This window comes from Rhinoraja longicauda, chromosome 22 (genome assembly GCF_053455715.1).
Source record: "Rhinoraja longicauda isolate Sanriku21f chromosome 22, sRhiLon1.1, whole genome shotgun sequence".
NCBI lineage: Eukaryota > Metazoa > Chordata > Chondrichthyes > Rajiformes > Arhynchobatidae > Rhinoraja > Rhinoraja longicauda.
Genome location: NC_135974.1, coordinates 11411894 through 11431835, shown reverse-complemented (window position 1 = coordinate 11431835; position 19942 = coordinate 11411894).

Sequence of the window (19942 nt, the reverse complement as noted above, 5' to 3'; positions counted from 1 at the left end):
TTGTTAAATGGAAGCAGCAGGGACCTTGGCAAGCCGAACGTCCCGCTGAACGAGACACATTCAGGTCTCATTTACTTGCCTCAATATTTTATGAATAAGAAGGAAACATTGAGGAGGGAATGGGCAAGCTAGACAATTTGTACTTTTAATAGTGCAATGTTATATTTTTCTGACATTATTAATCAATAATTCAGCCGTGCACTGATTGTTCTCACTTCAGTCTTCCATATTATATTAATTTCATACAAACTGCACTAACTAGATGTGGTTGAAGATGAACCCTAGTACTCAATCAATATCGTCATGCAGATAGCAGCTGTCATTTGCTAAACAAAATGGATGGATCTGAGTCCCATAACTATGATAAATTCACTCACCATTCCACTGACTAATGTATTCACTAAAATACTCCATGAATATCCCGCTTTGAAACGTGTCATATTTTTGAGCCTCTGATCAATCACCAGCTGCTGTGAAGCACATTAAAATAAATTTGTCACTGTAGTTTATGAAATATTGATGACTGAAGAGAGACGGATTCGAGCTACCTGCCATCTTAATGAATTATCTGCAGGGGAAGGCAAAAAGATCAAGAGGCTTGTTTACATCGGGAACAACAAGGAACAGATCACATTTAGTTATAATGAGATCGGGAAAAATAAAGGGAAAGAATAGACTGAAGCTGCATCTGTCCAAAATCCTCGAGGTATAAACAATAAACTGTCTGAACCCACAATAGCCCTTTTAAAATAAGGAGGCAAATCTATCCTTTTGCTGACATTTCTTCTTTTCTGCAACTTTTTCTATTGAATAGAGAGACAATAAAAGGAAAGCACGCAGTCAGTGTTTGGGAATGCCTAACCTTGCTCCAGGCAAATGTGTGACTGAGAATTAGCTTAAGCCTCGAATTTTAAATGGGGTCAAAGATCTACAAAGATCTACAGTATTTGGACCAAAATGTGAAATTCAGTTAAACAGCTGCATCCCTCATTTTCTTTCCAAATTGCTTGGTGTTTTTGCCTCATATGGTCCTCTTTTATTTGACTAGTAATGAAACTGAAACATCAATACCGCTTCTCTCCCCACAGATGCTGTCTGGTCTGCTGAGTGTTTACAGCAATTTTTTCAAGATAATTCATTGAATTATTTGATTCACAAGCCAAATAATGGCATAAGTTCCATTCAGGATGAAGCCAGTGGTCTCCATCTCAAAGGTTTAGTTTAGTTTTGAGATACAGAGTGGAAACAGGCCCTTCGGCCCACCGAGTCCGCACCAACCAGCGATCCCCGCAAATTACCACTACCCGAAGGTAGACACAAAATGCTGGAGTAACTCAGCAGGTCAGGCAGCATCTCAGGAGAGAAGGAATGGATGACGTTTCGGGTCAAGACCCTTCTTCAGAGTACCACTACCTTAAACACACTAGAGGCAATTTTTGTTTACATTTATGCCAAACCAATTAACCTACAAATCTGTACGTCTTTAGAGTGTGGGAGGAAACCGAAGATCTCAGAGAAAACCCACGCAGGTCACAGGGAGAAGATACAGATGCTGTACAGACAAGCATCCGTAGTCAGGATCGAACACGGGTCTCTGGCGCTGTAAGGCTGTAGCTCTACCACTGCGCCACCATGACGCCCTAAAGGGGGAAGGGGTTAAAGGGGAAAATTCAAATGAACAGCAAAATTAAAACTTTAGGAAGGAAGGTTTTTAATGAGGAGTATAAGAAAATAACTGCAGATGCTGGTACAAATCGATTTATTCACAAAATGCTGGAGTAACTCAGCAGGTCAAGCAGCATCTCGGGAGAGAAGGAATGGGTGACGTTTCGGGTCGAGACCCTTCTTCAGATGAGGAGTGTTTAATGAGGAGTGTTTAGTTTAGTTTAGTTTGGAGATACAGCACGGAAACAGGCCCTTCGGCCCACCAGGTCTGCGCTTAGTGATCCCTGCATATTAACACTATCCTAGACCCACTAGGGACAATTTTTACATTAGCCCAGCCAATTAACCTACATACCTGTATGTCTTTGGAGTGCGAGAGGAAACTGAAGAACTCTGAGAAAATCCACACAAGGCACGGGGAGAAGGTACAAACTCCGTACAGACAGCACCCATAGTCAGGATCGAACCCGGGTCTCCGGCACTGCATTCACTGTAAGGCAGCAACTGTACCGCTGCGCCACCGTGACTGGTGAATGTCTTTAGTTAGAAGGTGGCGAATCTGAGAAATTCATTGCTGCAGAATGCTGTGGAGGCCAAGTCAGTGGTTATTTTTAAGGCACAGATAGATAGATTCTTGATTAGTACAGGTGTCAGAGGTTATGGGGAGAAGGCAGGAGAATGGGGTTAGGAGGGAGAGATAGATCAGCCATGATTGAATGGCGGAGTAGACTTGATGGGCCGAATGGCCTAATTCTACTCCTATCACTTATGACCTTATGACTTACGACCTTATAACTTAGGAACTTATTGGCAACGGCTAAAGCTACGTTATAAGAGTGACAAAGAGTGCTCTTTACATATCTTTCAATGTGATGTTTCCATTATTTAATATATCATGTTGTTGACTCGATCATAGTCATGGATGTAATCATGAAAAAATTAATTAAATTGATCTTCACACTTGGAGTGTGAAACACTGGGTATGAAAACTTGTCCTTGGCTCTACGTCCAGTGCTTGCAATATAACAGTGTACATGAGTTGATCTCTTTATATCTGAAATTAAGTTCCATTGAAAAGGATATAACTGCATTTCAGAGCACACCACTTACTTATGTTTAAAGCATGGTCCGATAGATGAATTCCTATCATAATGTGTTTTACAACCAATCCCTAAATGCACAAGGGTGCTGCTAAAGAGTGAATAGCTAGTGCCAAACTATCAAAACCAAGCAGATGGAAACGTGAGCCATTTATGGTCAACATCCTGAAACACCGCCTTCTATCAAAACTATATATTGGATTCAATGTAACATCCATTTACTTGGTCAACAACATACAAGTTAGTTAGAACATATAAGTGGCATCAATACACCATACATACCTTCCTTTGTCCTGCCCCCCTGACATCAGTCTGAAGAAGGGTCTCGACCCGAAACGTCGCCCATTCCTTCTCTCCTGAGATGCTGCCTGACCTGCTGAGTTACTCCAGCATTTTGTGAATAAATACCTTCGATTTGTACCAGCATCTGCAGTTATTTTCATACGTTCTACTTCGACCAGAACTTGCATTCCTTCCATATTTCCAAAGATTTTCTCTTTTTCTCTGCGGTGATCCCAGCTTTCAGAGCTGCGATAAGTGTCTGTATTCTAAGCAAAAATTGCATCACATTCTTTGAAAGATTGATGAGGACTTTTGACAGATGCAGAAAAAACTCTACAGCTATAGAATCCTCTACTTTAACACTGAAATATCTCACTAGGTTATTGACAAAGTCCAGCACAGAAAATGTGATGTCTGTTCGCATAATATAGTGACCTCAGGAAATTTAGATTTACCGAATTAAAACAAGGAGAAAACATTGTTCTACTAAAATGTTATTATTAATTTTCTCTCTGAGATTATTTGCCAAGAAATCCATATCAGGTAGGTGCAATAAATATGCTGTGTGTACAGGTCAGTGTGTTTGACTCTGCCTCAGAAATACATACTGAAATATTTGACTTGTGAAAATTACTTTGCCTCATGTTTTTGTGCTTTTGTCTTTTTTGTCACATTGTAGTTATGTTTTTTTTTAATGTATTTTTATTTATTTATTTGTTTGTTTTTGTTTGTTTGTTTTCATGATTAATAGGGAAGGGGAGGGATGGGGTTTACTGTTGTTGTTATATGCACTGTAATCAATTAAATAAAAAAATTAAAAAAATTAAAATAATTTTTTTTTTTTTAAAAAGAAATACATTCCATTGACTCCAATGAACTACAATTATATTACATGGAATAATATTGATTACCTGGAATGTACAACAAGGAACCAGGACATTTGGTCTCTCGGATGGGTGCATCAATGTCCTAAAATACCTAAATCAATGAACCCCCATCTGCATTTCTCTCTAACCTTACTTTCTCTCTCATGCATTATCTTCAAATGTATCTCTTCTGTTTATCTTATCTGCTCCAATGATTGCAAATTTTGCATCTTCACAACACTATCAAATATTTTCTCCTGAATTCTTTGTTAAATCATCAGTGACTCTAGCATTTATGGTCTCTAGTTTTGATTTCCCATGAATGAAATCATCACAATATATAGAATCAAAGATGCTGGTTTATGCCAAAGATAGACGCAGAGTGCTGGAGTAACTCAATGGGTCAGGCAGCATTTCTGGAGAAAAAGGAAGAGTGACATTTCAGGTTGGGACCCTTCTTCAGACTTCTAAAGAGGGATCCCGACCCGAAACGTCACTCATCCTTTTTCTTCAGAGATGCTGCCTGACCATCTGAGTAACTCCAGCACTTTGTGTCTATCATTGCAATATATGTTTGATTTCAGTCACACAGTAGTTAGTGCTGCTCTCTCAGAGCCCCAGATAATCAGCTCCAATCCTGTTCCAGTGCTGTTTGTGGGGAGTTCATACATTCTCCCTATGAACACGCAAGTTTCCCCCGGCTTCTAGTTTCCTCCATGTGCATCTCATTGTCCTCGATGTGTACAAGACTGATAGGATTCTCAGAATAATTCAGTTCTAAGAGTGTTCCAAGGATAGTCCAGCCTGAATGAGTGGAACAGCCCGAGAAGAGTATTTAAATGTTGTGGGATCAGGAGATACACATTCAGCCCCTACAAAACTAAATAAGGTCAATAGACAATAGACAATAGACAATAGGTGCAGGAGTAGGCCATTCAGCCCTTCGAGCCAGCACCGCCATTCAATGCGATCATGGCTGATCACTCTCAATCAGTACCCCGTTCCTGCCTTCTCCCCATAACCCCTCACTCCGCTATCCTTAAGAGCTCTATCCAGCTCTCTCTTGAAAGCATCCAACGAACTGGCCTCCACTGCCTTCTGAGGCAGAGAATTCCACACCTTCACCACTCTCTGACTGAAAAAGTTCTTCCTCATCTCCGTTCTAAATGGCCTACCCCTTATTCTTAAACTGTGGCCCCTTGTTCTGGACTCCCCCAACATTGGGAACATGTTTCCTGCCTCTAATGTGTCCAATCCCCTAATTATCTTATATGTTTCAATAAGATCCCCCCTCATCCTTCTAAATTCCAGTGTATACAAGCCCAATCGCTCCAGCCTTTCAATATACGACAGTCCCGCCATACCGGGAATTAACCTAGTGAACCTACGCTGCACGCCCTCCATAGCAAGAATATCCTTCCTCAAATTTGGAGACCAAAACTGCACACAGTACTCCAGGTGCGGTCTCACCAGGGCCCGGTACAACTGCAGAAGGATCTCTTTGCTCCTATACTCAACTCCTCTTGTTACGAAGGCCAACATTCCATTGGCTTTCTTCACTGCCTGCTGTACCTGCATGCTTCCTTTCATTGACTGATGCACTAGGACACCCAGATCTCGTCGAACAGTAGGAATCATGCGAGCGGCAGGAAAGGGTTTACTAAACTCCCATTGAGAGAGAGAGAGAGAGAGAACTTCTTCAAAGTAGTCATGTAGCTCTAGTTTCTTCCTCATTCTAAAGACATGTTGGTTGATGGCTTAATTGGCTATTTAAATTCTTCCCGAGTGTAGCTGAGAATTGGTTGGGGTGAGGGGGTTAATCGAGATACTACATATAAGGTACGATTAGTGTAGATGGTTGCTTGATGGCTGGAACATATGCAATGCACTCAAATGTTTCTGTGCTGTATGACTCGATAATGTATAGCATTTTAATATCTTTATTATTGCTCGTGGATCTTCCAAAACATTATTCAATGTTAGTCAGAGGACATGATTCTTACACAAAATGGATACTTTGCCACAAATAACACAGTGTGTTATTCTGCCAGCGAAACAGAGAAGTATTTATTTAAAGCAGTGAGATTTAATTCTATTAAAATTCACACTAAATGAGAGACTCTTCTCTATAGTTTACGGGCAGCACAGTGGTGCAGCGGTAGAGTTGCTGCCTTACAGTGCTAGAGACCCGGGTTTGATGGGATAGTATTTTAAAATATTGGTTATTTCTCATTTTTTCTGGGGACTTTTCTGTCTTTTGTGACCGTGCCAGGGAATGTTCAACATTGTCACTATGAATATTGTCACATTGATGTTTGCTCCAAGCCAACATATCCTGCCAGGCCAAGTAGAGCCGTCTAAGCTTCCGAAAGCTACGGTAATTTGCCAAGTAGGCACAGCTTTTATTTTGTCTACTACTTCCGCACATATAAGAATCAGGAAGTCATGTTGCAGCCTTGTAGAAGTTTGGTTCGACCTCTATACCTCCTCCCTCGACTCTGTTCAGGGACCCCGACAGTCCTTTCAGGTGAGGCAGAGGTTCACTTGCACCTCCTGTGTCCATTGTTCAAGATGTGGACTCTTATACATCGGCGAGACCAAACGCAGACTGGGCGATCGTTTCGCGGAACACCTTCGCTCAGCCCGCCTGAACCTACCTGATCTCCCGGTTGTTGGACACTTTAATTCTCCTTCCCATTCCTACACAGACCTTTCTGCCCTCAGTCTCCTCCATTGTCAGAGTGAGGCTAAACGCAAATTGAAGGAACAGCACCTCATATTTTGCTTGGGCAGCTTACCGCCCAGTGGTATGAATATTGATTTCTCTCACTTCAGGTAGCCCCGGCATTCCCTCTCTCTCTATCCCTCCCCCACCCAAGTCGTACTAGCTTCTCATTTTCACCCTACAGCCAGTTTACAATGGCCTATTTCCTTTATCATCGTTACTTTTTTGCATATCTTTCATTCATTGTTCTTTATCTCTCCACATCACCGTCTATATCTCTCGTTTCCCTTATCCCTAACCAGTCTGAAGAAGGGTCTCGACCCGAAATGTCACGCATTCCTTCTCTCCAGAGATGCTGCCAGTCCCGCTGAGCTACTCCAGCTTATTGTGTCTAACTTTGGTTAGACCGCATTTGGATTTCTGTTTGTGTGCAGTTCTGGTCGCTCCATTACAGAAAAGATACAACAGGCTTTGGAGAGGGTGCTGCAGATGCTTACCAGAATAGACACAAAGTGCTGGGGTAACTTAGCGGGTCAGGCAGCATCTCTGGAGAAAAAGGATGGGTGATGTTTTGGGTCGGAACCCTTCTTCAGACTGGAAGTAGAGGGGGTGGATTTGGAGGTAGGAAAATACATGAACAAATTAGGGCTGGCATTAGAAGACCAAGAAAAGGTGGAGACATTATGGCCCATTGTTGGCTGGGGAAGTGAATTAGCAGAATGCTGCCTGGATTAGAGTGTTTAAACCATAAGGTTAACCATAAGGTAAACTTAGATTGTTTTCTCCGTTTTTTCGGAGGCTGAGGCGCGTCCTGCTAGAAGTACATAAAATTATGTGTAGACAAGATGGGGAGTCAGAACCTTTTGCTCGGTTCAGGTTGCCAGAGACTAGATGTCAAAACTTTAAGATGAGAAGGCAAGTTTAAAGCAGATGTGCCAAGCAACCTTTTAACATGGAGATTGATGAGTGACTGGAACGTGGTGCTGATGGAGGCAGATACGATAGTGGGATTTAACCGGCTTTTTAGGCAGGCACTTGAATATGCAGAGAATGGCGGCACGATGGCGCAGCGGTAGAGTTGCTGCCTTACAGCGCCAGAGAGCCGGGTTCGATCCTGACTATGGGTGCTGTCTATATGGAGTTTTACGGTCTCCCTGTGACCTGCGTGAGTTTTCTTTGGGTTCTCCGGTTTCCTCCCACACTCCAAAGATGTACAGGTTTGTAGGCTAATTGGCTTGGTACAATTGTAAATTGTTCCTAGTGTGCGTAGGATAGCATTAGTGCACGGAGTGATCGCTGGTTGGTGCGGTGTCAGTGGGCCGAAGGGCCTGATTCCGCACTGTATCTCTAAACCAAACTAAACTAAGATTGAAGGGAGAGGGAACACATGCAGGCAGAGATTAGTTTAACCTGACATCATGTTCGGCACCAACAGAGCTGAAGGTTCTGTTCGTGTGCTGCAAGTTTCTATGTTCTACAACACAGTTAGCATTGGTGAAGTTAGCAAGCATCCCGGCAGACCAAGAAACATTTTGCTCATTGCCTTTTTACACTTGGAGATAAACACGACCCCATCAGCTGCATTCAAAACAGCTCTTTGAAATCCAAAAATCAGACTCCGCCAGTAAATGTTTTAAAAAGGACCAGAAATTATTTAGTAACTGACACGTCTAATGAATTGCAGCACATTTCCCGCCACAAGACAAATTATGCTATTGAAAATGAGATGGAGTGGCCAATGATGTTCTGGGAAACTATTCCTGTGGCTGCCATTGATCTTTTGCTTCCATCTCACAGCAGCTGCTGATTCTAATTGAGCCCAGCGCAGAAGAAAGGGAATTGAGAGACTGTGTATTGACTTCAACCCTGCAACTTTCCCAAAAAAAGGGTTAATTACCAGACATGCCACCTACGTTATAAGCTCTGCCCAGTCCATGTAACTCCAACTCATAAACATCAGATTTCACAACCCGTTTATTTTCTTGGGCCGTACCCTGCGTTGCCTACTCTCACTATATTCCCTGCGGTCCTACATCCTGCTTTCGTGTGAACCTTACCACCACCGTTCACTGCTAAATTTCTTGTTTGTTCGTCTGATCAATTCTTCATCAAACTTTAAAACGGGCTTTGGGTCATCTGTGGCAGTTTAATTAGGCCTGTGACTGGATGGTGTTAAGTGCTCAGTATAAATGAGTGGATCAGCACTGCCCGGAAACAGCAACCCGCCAATTAGTCGTCATTTAGATGAAGTGTGCTCTCTGGTGGTCACTGAGCAAAAGCAGCTGTTTCTTTGGATATCAGGCTGAATTCATTATGGCACTTGGCTCGAGGACTGATAGGGATTTTCATTTTTAAATTAGGTATCCTTGCTGCTGCTGAATCATCACTTCTCACTCATGTTCATTACTGATTTCTTTATGGCTCCTCCTGAAAGAAAGTTACCAGCGTTCAATTTAGTTCAGTTCAGCTTATTGTCACATGTACTGAGTGAGGTACAGTGAAAAGCTTTTGTTGCGTGCTAACCAGTCAGCGGAAAGGCAATACACGACTACAATCGAGCCGTCCATAATGTACAGATACATGATAAACGGAAATAAAGTAAATAACGTTTAGTGCAAGAGGATTGGTCCAATCAAAGATATTCTGAGGGTCTCCAATGTGGTAGATAGTAGCTCAGGACAGCCCACTAGTCGTTGGTCGGATGGTTCAGTTCCATGATAACAGCTGGTTCCTGCCTCAAACATATTTAAGTACCACATTATTTTGAAATTTAAACTGAAGGTGAAGTATGGCTTATTTGATTAATAATTAGTGTAAGAAAATAACTGCAGATGCTGGTACAAATCGAAGGTATTTATTCACAAAATGCTGGAGTAACTCAGCAGGTCAGGCAGCATCTCAGGAGAGAAGGAATGGGTGACGTTTCAGGTCGAGACCCTCAAGAAGGGTCTCGACCCGAAACGTCACCCATTCCTTCTCTCCTGAGATGCTGCCTGACCTGCTGAGTTACTCCAGCATTTTGTGATTAATAATTAGTGTCATCAACAGTAGTGCAAATGTTTTTACCCTGTGGGATGTGTTTGAGCCAGATATTAGTTTATTATATCTTAAGACCCTCTATCAACAGAGTATATGTGCTCATGAAAGAGGTAACATTTATTCCAAACTACTCATTCATTCAATCAGGCTCCTTTGTTTTAAGTTGTGGGATATGTTTGAGGCAGAAATTAGTTTTCTTAACAACTTAAATCCCTCTATCATGCTAACTATGGAGGTAATATTTAATCTAACCTACCCGTTCATTCAGTTAGTCTTAAAAGTTAAACCAAACTTAAGAAAAGCAAGGCAAGTGATCACAGTTTAAATAAATCTCATGCCTGTGTAATGTCTGCTGCCTCACAGCGCCAGAGACCCAGGTTCGATCCTGACTACAATGCTGTCTGTTTGGAGTTTGTCCATTCTCCCTGTGACCATGTGGATTTTCTCCGGGTGCTCTGGTTTCTTCCCACATTCCAAAGACATGCAGGTTTCATGTAAAAAGAAAATGTCCCTAATGTGTAGGATAGAACTAGCATACAGGTCGGCGTGGACTCAGTGAGCCGACTGGCCTATTTCCACACTGTATCTCTAAACAAAACTAAACCAATCTCAATGTGGCAAAAGCACACAATATTTTAACACCCACAGCAAATTCAGTAATGTTTCAGTTCCAAGAGATTGGGAACAATAACATACTATTGATATAAATGCTCAGTTACAGGCAAAAATCTTGATATACACTGAAGCCTTCTAGATATTTTCAGTCACTGTTTAGTTTAGTTTAGAGATGCAGCATAGAAACAGGCCCTTCAGCCCATCGAATCCATGCTGACCATCACCCGTTCACACTAATTTAATGTTATCCCTCTTTCGCATCCACTCCCAACACATTTGGGGCAATTTACAGAGGCCAATTAACCTACAACCACAAACGTCTTTGGAATGCAGGAGGAAACCGGAGCACCCGGAGGAAATGTACACTAACATAGGGAGAACGCACAAACTCCACACGGACAGCTCCCGCGGTCAGGATCACACCCAGGTCTCTGGTGCAATGAGGCAGCAGCTCCACCAGCTGCACCACCTCTGCAGTGTATAACTCTTTGACTATGATGCATGTCGATATTCATGCAATAGTTTATAACAATGTAGAGTCCTGATAAATATTACATTCGTAGCCACTTCCTTATTACTTATGGAAACAGATCATTTATTTTTCTTTATCACTTTTTTTATTAGCTGTCAATTTGTAAAAAAAAGTGACTACAGCAGCATATATGCTAATGCCCTGGGAGTTTGGGCTCCTCTGAACGATAATGTCTTCTGAACAAAACAACAATTTCTGATCGTAAAAGAAGGTCTGTGCTTTCCTGCCTAGGTTACCGAGGCAAATATAGTTTAGAGAGACACATCCCAGAAAGACAATCACATAGCACCTTTTTTACGTGCTAATGACTTACTTTCTTTAGACTTTAGACCTTAGAGATACAGCGCGGAAACAAGCCCTTCTGCCCACCGAGTCCATGCCGACTAGCGATCACCAGCACCATCCTACAAACACACAAAAAAATTACAACTTTACCGAAGCCACTTAACCTACAAACCTGTACGTCTTTGGAACGTGGGACGAAGCCGGAGTACCCGGACAAGAAAACAAACGGGATCACAGGGAGAACGTACAAACTCGGTACAGACAGCACCCATAGTCAGGATCGAACCAGGGTCTCAGTTCATTGACCGGAAATATTACCTCTGTTTCTGTCTCCACAGCTGCTGCCTGGTTTGCTATGTATCTCCAGCCATTTGATTTAAGATTTCCAGCATCTGCAGTTAATTTGCTTTTCTATCAATCACGGGTTAATCATGTAATCATACAGCATGGAAACAGGCCTTTCAGCCCAACTCATCCATGCCAATCAAGATGCCCCATCTATGCTAGTTTCATTTGCCCACATTTGGCCCACATCCCTCCAAACATTTCCTATCTATGTAGTATAAGAAAATAACTGCAGATGCTGGTACAAATCGATTTATTCACAAAATGCTGGAGTAACTCAGCAGGTCAGGCAGCATCTCGGGAGAGAAGGAATGGGTGACGTTTTGGGTCGAGACCCTTCTTCAGACTGAAGAAGTCTGAAGAAGGGTCTCGACCCGAAATGTCACCCATTCCTTCTCTCCCGAGATGCTGCCTGACCTGCTGAGTTACTCCAGCATTTTGTGAATAAATTCTATCTATGTACCTGTTCAAGTGTATTTTAAATGTTGTTATAGTACCTGCCTCAACTACCTCCTCTGGCAGATCGTTCCATTTACATTCTAACTTCCGAGTGAAAAAGTTACAATTAAATCTTGGTTCTCACCAGGTTCCAATTAAATCTTGCCAATCTCACCTTAACCCCATGTCCTTTGGTTCTTGATTCCTCTAGCTTCGGTAAAAGACGTTGTATTCACTCTATCTATTCTGCCCACAAACAAAGACATAACGATTATTTGGACTGTTGCCACATTGAATCCAAGACCTCACTAGATGAGACATGTTGGTCGGTGTGGGCAAGTTGGGCCAAAGGGCCAGTTTCCACGCTGTGTGACTCTGACAATAACTCACCAAATGTAATCTTGGTAGCTGCCAGACACTGTGATGATTGATCCAACCTTAAAAATCTGCCAGAGGAACTCAACGGGTCGAACAGCATCTGTGGTGAAAGAAAGTGGGCAGTGAATGTTTTGGGTTGGGACCCTTCATCTGTACCCAGATGCTGCTTGCCCTGCTAAGCTCCTCCAGCTGGTGGTACGTTGCTCTAGATTCCAGCTTCTTGTGCCTGCTAACAAATTTGCACTGTACCGAAACATAGCTTTTTTTTTTGCTTGCAAGCATTCCTCTATATTGACCTGACCGAGAGCAATTTAACCAGACACTTGTTTCACTTGATTCTTGTGGGAATGTCTGTGCATAAATATTCAACTGTCTTTACCAACATAGCAACAGTGATTGCACAGCAGAAGTAAATCATTGTAGAGGGAAGCACTTCAGGACTTACTAAGGATGTGATTTGGCTCCAGATGAATGAAATCTCTTTCTTCCTTTTAACCAACAGTCTGTCTGGAGTTTGTACGTTCTCCCCATGACCAGGGTTTTCTCCGGGTGCTCCGGTTTCCACCCACGTTCCAAAGACGTACAGGCTTGTAGGCTAATTAGCTTTGGTAAAAAAACTGCAAATTGTCCCTAGTGTGTAGTAATTAGTGTATGGGAATCGGTTGTCGGCACAGACTCAGTGGGAGAAGGGGCCTGATTCTGTGCTGTATGTCTAAACTAATAAAACTAAACAATCCTAATCTGGAAGCATCACAAATTGCGTTCCCAGAAAATTCTAACAGTGAGTGAACAGACAGGACTGTAGAGAAGAATGTGGTTTTGCTTAAGGCAAAGGGAATCAAAAAATATAGACCTTACTAGAGTTCACCTTCACTATGACTCGAAACAGAGGTTTTGATGCTGCGGGCATAATTAATGGACATTATTAATGCTTCCAACAGTGCACTGATGTTTATTGAGAAGATTGAATTAAGCAGCTCATCTCTCACTGTTTCTGTGCAAGAGCAGACGAACGGGCGGGCGGGCGGGCGGGCGGGCAGGCGGACGGACGGACGGACGGGCGGGCGGACGGGCGGGCGGACGGACGGACGGGCGGACGGACGGACGGACGGGCGGGCGGGCGGGCGGGCGGGCGGGCGGACGGACGGACGGACGGACGGACGGACGGACGGACGGACAGATAGATAGATAGATAGATAGATAGATAGATAGATAGATAGATAGATAGATAGATAGATAGATAGATAGATAGATAGATAGATAGATAGATAGATAGATAGATAGATAGATAGATAGATAGATAGATAGATAGATAGATAGATAGATAGATAGATAGATAGATAGATAGATAGATAGATAGATAGATAGATAGATAGATAGATAGATAGATAGATAGATAGATAGATAGATGTCTGTTGTACTCTGGGGCTACTTGCTTGAGGGCAGCACATCGTCATCACAGTCAGCAGTGAAGCGATTGAAGGGAATTTTGATTATTGAATTCGTTGCACTGTCAAGACCAGGAAGGCATGATAGATTAGAGTTCAGTTCTAAGGAGTCCAGCACAGGGCAGTTAATCAATATGTGTCTGCCAATAACACCGGCCATATTATCGATATTGCTTCCAACATGAATACACAATTAACAGTTTAAAATCTTTAATACAACCTCATTGAAACTCATTTGCATAGACTAATATTCTCAAAAACATTATTATTGTGGTGACCTTACCAAGACGCTGAAAACTGATATAGTCCAAGAACTTGCACTAACATGACTGTATAAATCCAGTTACAGATCACTTTGTTTTTGCATTCATCAACTATAACTTTCAAAATGTAAACCCTGCCCGTGCTGGAATTTGCGATAACCGGTTTGAAATCTGATAGTTCCTCGTTCCCTTTGGAAGGAAACTTTCACAATTATGACCTTTTAAAAACATTTGGACAGTTATATAGATAGGAATGGTTTGGAGGGCTATGGGCCAAATACAGGCAAATGGGGCTAATCTAATGTGCCAACTTGGTCGGTGGAATATAGGGCCTGTACTGCTCTATGACTCTAAATTATAAACTGAACAAGACATGTGTATCTAAGGGATCAAAACTACCTTTACACATTTTTAGATATTTTCTCTTTTATGTAGATGTTTATAATTCTTGTTCGTGATTTTTTTTTAAGTGCAGAAGTACTTTGGAACACTTTCTACATTTGGGTCGCTTCACAAGGTCAGGGGTAGCTGAAGTCAAATGAACAGACTTCTCTCTCTTTCTGCGAATACAACATGCCTCGGCTACTATGACAGGAGAGCACCCCCTACTGCACCAGTGTGGTATTTTCCATTTAACAAGCACAAGCATTCCCAACGATCGCTACCTTTCCGATTGCTATTTCACATGATCGGTTGTGCACATTCGCAGGCAGTTATCACTGCACAACTGATCGCACTGAAAACAGAAAGAGAAGACTTTCACCCAAAAACACGCGGTCAAAGATCAAACCAAATACCCGGATGGGAAAAAAAAAGACGCAAAGTGCCGAAGTAACTCTGCGGGTCAGGCACCATCTCTGGAGAACATGAATAGATGATGTGGTCCGAATCGGGAACCCGATTCAGACTCAATTAGGAAACTGGAGAATTCAGGTACCTGAAATTCTGGATGGAATAAGACTGAATCAGCTGGTCTTTAGTTTACAAATGATTTCAATTGAAAATAACACCTAATTTTAGTGACGAGGTGGTATAATCATTAAACAGTTCTAATTGCCCTTGTAAATATCAAGTACTCTCATGCCATCTACAACGTGGGCCAAACGAACTGGGGCCTCTCTCTGTCGAAACAACCTAGTTGAACAAATCAGTAATTTTTTTATTCAAAAATTTGGAAGAAGCATGCTAGAATTCATTCATAGAGAGATTTTGTAATCATCTTGAACAATCTAATCCAAGACCTTGAATTAGTTTGTGACCGTCCTAGCCAGCAACTGAGGTCACCTGGTACTGGCCCTGATCTGTTCTGGCCTTTTCTCGCAACCCGCTCCCCCCCCCACCCCCCTCCCCCCCCAACCCCCCCCCCCACAATCAATCTGAGGCAGGGTCCCAACCCGAAATGTCACCTATCCATTTTCTCCAGAGCTGCTGCCTGACCCAATGAGTTATCCCAGCACCGTGTATCTGCTTCTGCTGTCTCTGCTTCTGCTTCAATGACACCATGCAGATCATCACTGGCTGCCTACGCCCTACTTCGACGGATCTCCTGCCGGTGCTCACAGGTATCGCACCCGCCAAGCTTCGCAGAGAGTTCTTCACTCATAAGCTGGTGTGCAAGGTCCCATCGGATGCCAAACATCCTTGCACCACCTCGCCCAGGATTCACAGCAACTGGGACCTCAACGCCTGTCATCTCGTCACCCTTTCTCCCGTCATGCAGTGACCCTCTGTGGCTCCGGTTTCAACATACTGGGAGCATGGAGAACCAGCTGGGAACAGACATCGCGACCTCCTCAATTCACTGTCGCACCGAACACCACAGCCCCACCCGGCTCAGACATGCCCCGCAAAGAGTGGGTCGCCCTGAACCGGCTCCGCACAGGGGTCGGCCGGTTCAATGCCAACATGCATTGTTGGGGGTTGCGTCCATCAGCAGCCTGCGTGTGTGGAGCAGACCAGCAAACAGCGCAGCACGCCATTTTCGACTGCGCTGTCCTCCGCCCCCCCTGGTGGAGGGGTAGACCTCACGGCCCTCGACAACAGCACATTGCACTGGCTACAACGCCTGGAGGGCGTTACATAACTTCTGCTGCCTCAAACGCAAGAAGACCGTGTATCTATTTTTAGTATAAACCAGATCTGCAGCTTGATTTTATTACATTTAATCCAAGACATCAGATCACTAGTACAGGCCTTACCCACATTATTCTTCACCGCACTCTGAAAGTCATTTGAATCATTGAAACTTGTGTCTGTACAGGAAATGAGTGTGAGGAACCAAAGAAGATCAGTTTATTTGAGTGCTAAACCTAAAAAGGGACACCATGGGAACATTGAAAACAGGACCAAAACTATTGCAGAAATTCAGATCTGCGTAGATCAACAGAGATTGCCATCTTTTCATTTATTTATTCACAGGACAATGATGAATAAGCTGGGTTAATATTTATTGTCCTTCCAAGCTTCTCCTGCATTGGCTGCCTTTAGACATTAGTCTTTAGATTTTAGTGCGGAAAACAGGCCCTTCGGCCCACCGAGTCTGCGCTGACCAGCGATCACTCCATACACTAGCACTATCCTAAACTCTAGGGACAATTTACAATTTTGCTGAAGCCATTTAACCTGCACGTCTTTGGAGTGTTGGAGGAAACCGGAGCACCCAGAGAAAATCAATGTGGTCACAGGGAGAATGTACAAACTCCATATTGACCGCACCCGTGGTCAGGATCGAACCTGGGTCTCTGGCTCTGTAAGGCAGCAACTCTACAGCTGCACCACTGTGCCTTGTTGGGCTATTTCAGAGGGCAGTTCGTAGTTATCCACATTGCTAAGAATAAATAAATGAAAAGATAGCAATCTCTGTTGATTTGCACAGATCTGAATTTCTGCAATAGTTTTGGTCCTGTTTTCAATGTTCCCATGGTGTCCCTTTTTAGGTTTAGCACTCAAATAAACTGATCTTCTTTGGTTCCTCACACTCATTTCCTGTAAGATATTGGCTAGATTGTTTAAGGGCGGCAAATTTCTATCCCTGGATTACATTAGTGAATAAGATGGGGGTTTACGACAATCTGTCAGTTTCACGGTCACATGTACTGATGCTAACATTTTAATACTAAATTTATTTAAATTGTTGAATTTAATTTCCCAAGTTGCCCTAGTAGAATGCAAGATCATGCAGTTAATCCAGCTTAACCTCTGTATTACTATACTTTGCATCAAAATGAGGTGCTTATATCATTATTGTTAATTCCATGTTACAAGATCTTGAGTATGGTATATTTTGTTTTTACATTAAGATTAGCCTGGATTAAGTGGTGCCGTCAGTAATGGCAGCCTCACCAACAGTCTGCCTGACTTTTCGTATTTTCTGTTATTTTTAGTGTTTTAAAAGTATGTGTTAATATTCTCTGGTTTGTTTTATGTGGGAGGTGGGAAAGGGGGTCGGGGAAAACCTTTTCTCGATCTCTAACCTTGCCGGAGATAAGATTGTTTTCCGGATCGTAACTCCGGTTGCTCTGCGGCCTAACATCATGGAGATGGCGGCCTTGCTCGAGACTGACTTTGAGCCCCACTGCGGGGCCATGGACTTACCATCAGAACCTGCGATCCCTTGCCTGGGATCGACGCTCCAACCGCGGCCTGCGGATTTCAACATCGAGGAGCTCGCAATCTCGGGTAGAGGCTGATGTCGGGAAGCTCCAAAGTCGCAGAAGGTTCAGCACGGGGAAGCTAAGATTCCCCCCAATGCGGAAGCTTGATTTCCCCGACACGGAGGGCCCGACCGCTGGCTACGGGAGCCAAGATCGTCCTGTCAACAGAAGGTACGAGGCCCCCGAACGCTAGAGAACAAAAAAGGGAAGAAGGTTGGACTTTTTTTTCACCTTCCATCACAGTGAGGAATGTGGAGGAGACGCTGTGGTGGATGTTTATGTTAAAATGTATTTTGTATGTTTTGTTGCTTTTTATTGGTATGACTGTATGGCAAATCAAATTCCTCGTATGTTGCAAAACATACTTGGCTAATAAAGTATGACTATGAGTATGTATGAGTATGATTGAATTTCAAAGTATGGCATAAATCACATGCTCTTATATCACAAAATGCTGGAGTAACTCAGCAGGTCAGGCAGCATCTCAGGAGAGAAGGAATGGGTGACGTTTCGGGTCTTGACCCGAAACGTCACCCTTCCTTCTCTCCTGAGATGCTGCCTGACCTGCTGAGTTACTCCGGCATTTTGTGAAACCTTCGATTTGTACCAGCATCTGCAGTTATTTTCCTACACATGCTCTTATATAGTCAGTTATATTATTTGATCTAGAAAAATGATCTCAAAATAGACTGTATTCTGACAACTGTACACAAATTTGTTGCAGAGAGTTACCTGAATCACCAACTTAATCCTGTTTATTTGCTACATATATGAAACACAAGAGATTATCCTAAACTCTTACCAACGTCTGCAGATGCACAATAGAAGGCATCCTGTCAGGATGCGCCACAGCTTGATCTGGTAACTGCTCTGCCCAAGACCACAAGATATTGCAGAGAGTTGTGGATGGGGCCCAGTCCATCACACAAACCAGCTTCCCCACCATCGACTCCATCTACACTTCACACTGTCTTAGGAAAGCAGCCAACGCAATCAAGGACCATTTTCACCCTGGTCATTCCCTCTTCTCGCTTAACCCTTCGGGCAGCAGATATAAAAGCTTGATAGCATGTATCACCAGATTCAGGAACAGCTTCTTCCAAGTTGTTATCTGACTACTGAACGGTCTAATTATAAGCTAGAGTGTGGTCCTGATCTTCCTACCCGAACTGATTGCAGACCTTACATTTTTTCTCTTTTACTGTAACGTTATAATGCTGTAACATTCTCCTCTGTACTTTTTTTTCTGTTGCGTTGCCTATTGTGCACATGCATGACTTGATGGTATTCATGTCTGGTACGATTTGACTGGATAACACACAAACAAAGCTTTTCAATGAATCTTGGTACACGTAATGATAATAGACTAATAACAATACTAGTGCATATGAATACCAGTTGTTGAGATTTTAGATAAAATAATTAAATTCCTGAAATCATTCTTATGTATTTACTGGAAATAAAAGTAACATGATACGAATCTTACAGGATATATTTCTATCCTACAATTCCTGTTCTCCACATTTTATACTGAAATGTCTGAGGCAGAAATGCAAAGCTGTCCACAACAGAGATGCCAGATCACAAAGAGTTAATTAATGGCGTTGACTCCAATAAGCGTTGAACCATTTGTACATCCTTACAAAAAATGATACTTCTTTGCCAAATCTGCAAACTAAGCAGAAGATTTATGGACTGTGAGACAAGTTAAGGAGATAGCAAAGCTAATATGCAGAGAGTGAAAAATGTTTATTAAAACCGAGAAGTTAAACTTTCAAAAGGTGGATGTTAGCTTGACTATGTTCAAGCCTTTTGCAACAGTGCACACACCAAAGGGTTCAAAAGATTATATTCAGTAAATACCATTAATGCTACTTTCCAAAATAATACTTAAAATTACTTTGAAGTTTGCCTACCAAAATCCTAGTTGTTTTGCTAATTATAATCCTGTTAGATAGTAAAGGCATAGAGACATAGAGTCATACAACATGGAAATAGGCCCTTTGGCCAAATTTGCCATGCTGACCACAATGCCCCATCTACGCTAGTGCCACCTACCCATCTTTTGCCCATATCCTTCTAAACCCTTCCTATCCATGTCCCAGTTCAAATGTCTTTTAAATGCTGTTATAGCACCTCAACTACCTCCTCTGGCAGCTCGTTACATATACCCACCACCCTCTGTGTGGAAAAAGTTGCCCCTCATGTTCTTTTCAGATTTTCCCCCTCGCACTGTAAACCTGGGTCCTCTGGTTCTTGGTTCCACTTTTCTGGGTTCATATCTCCATGTGAACCTTCAGACAGGACA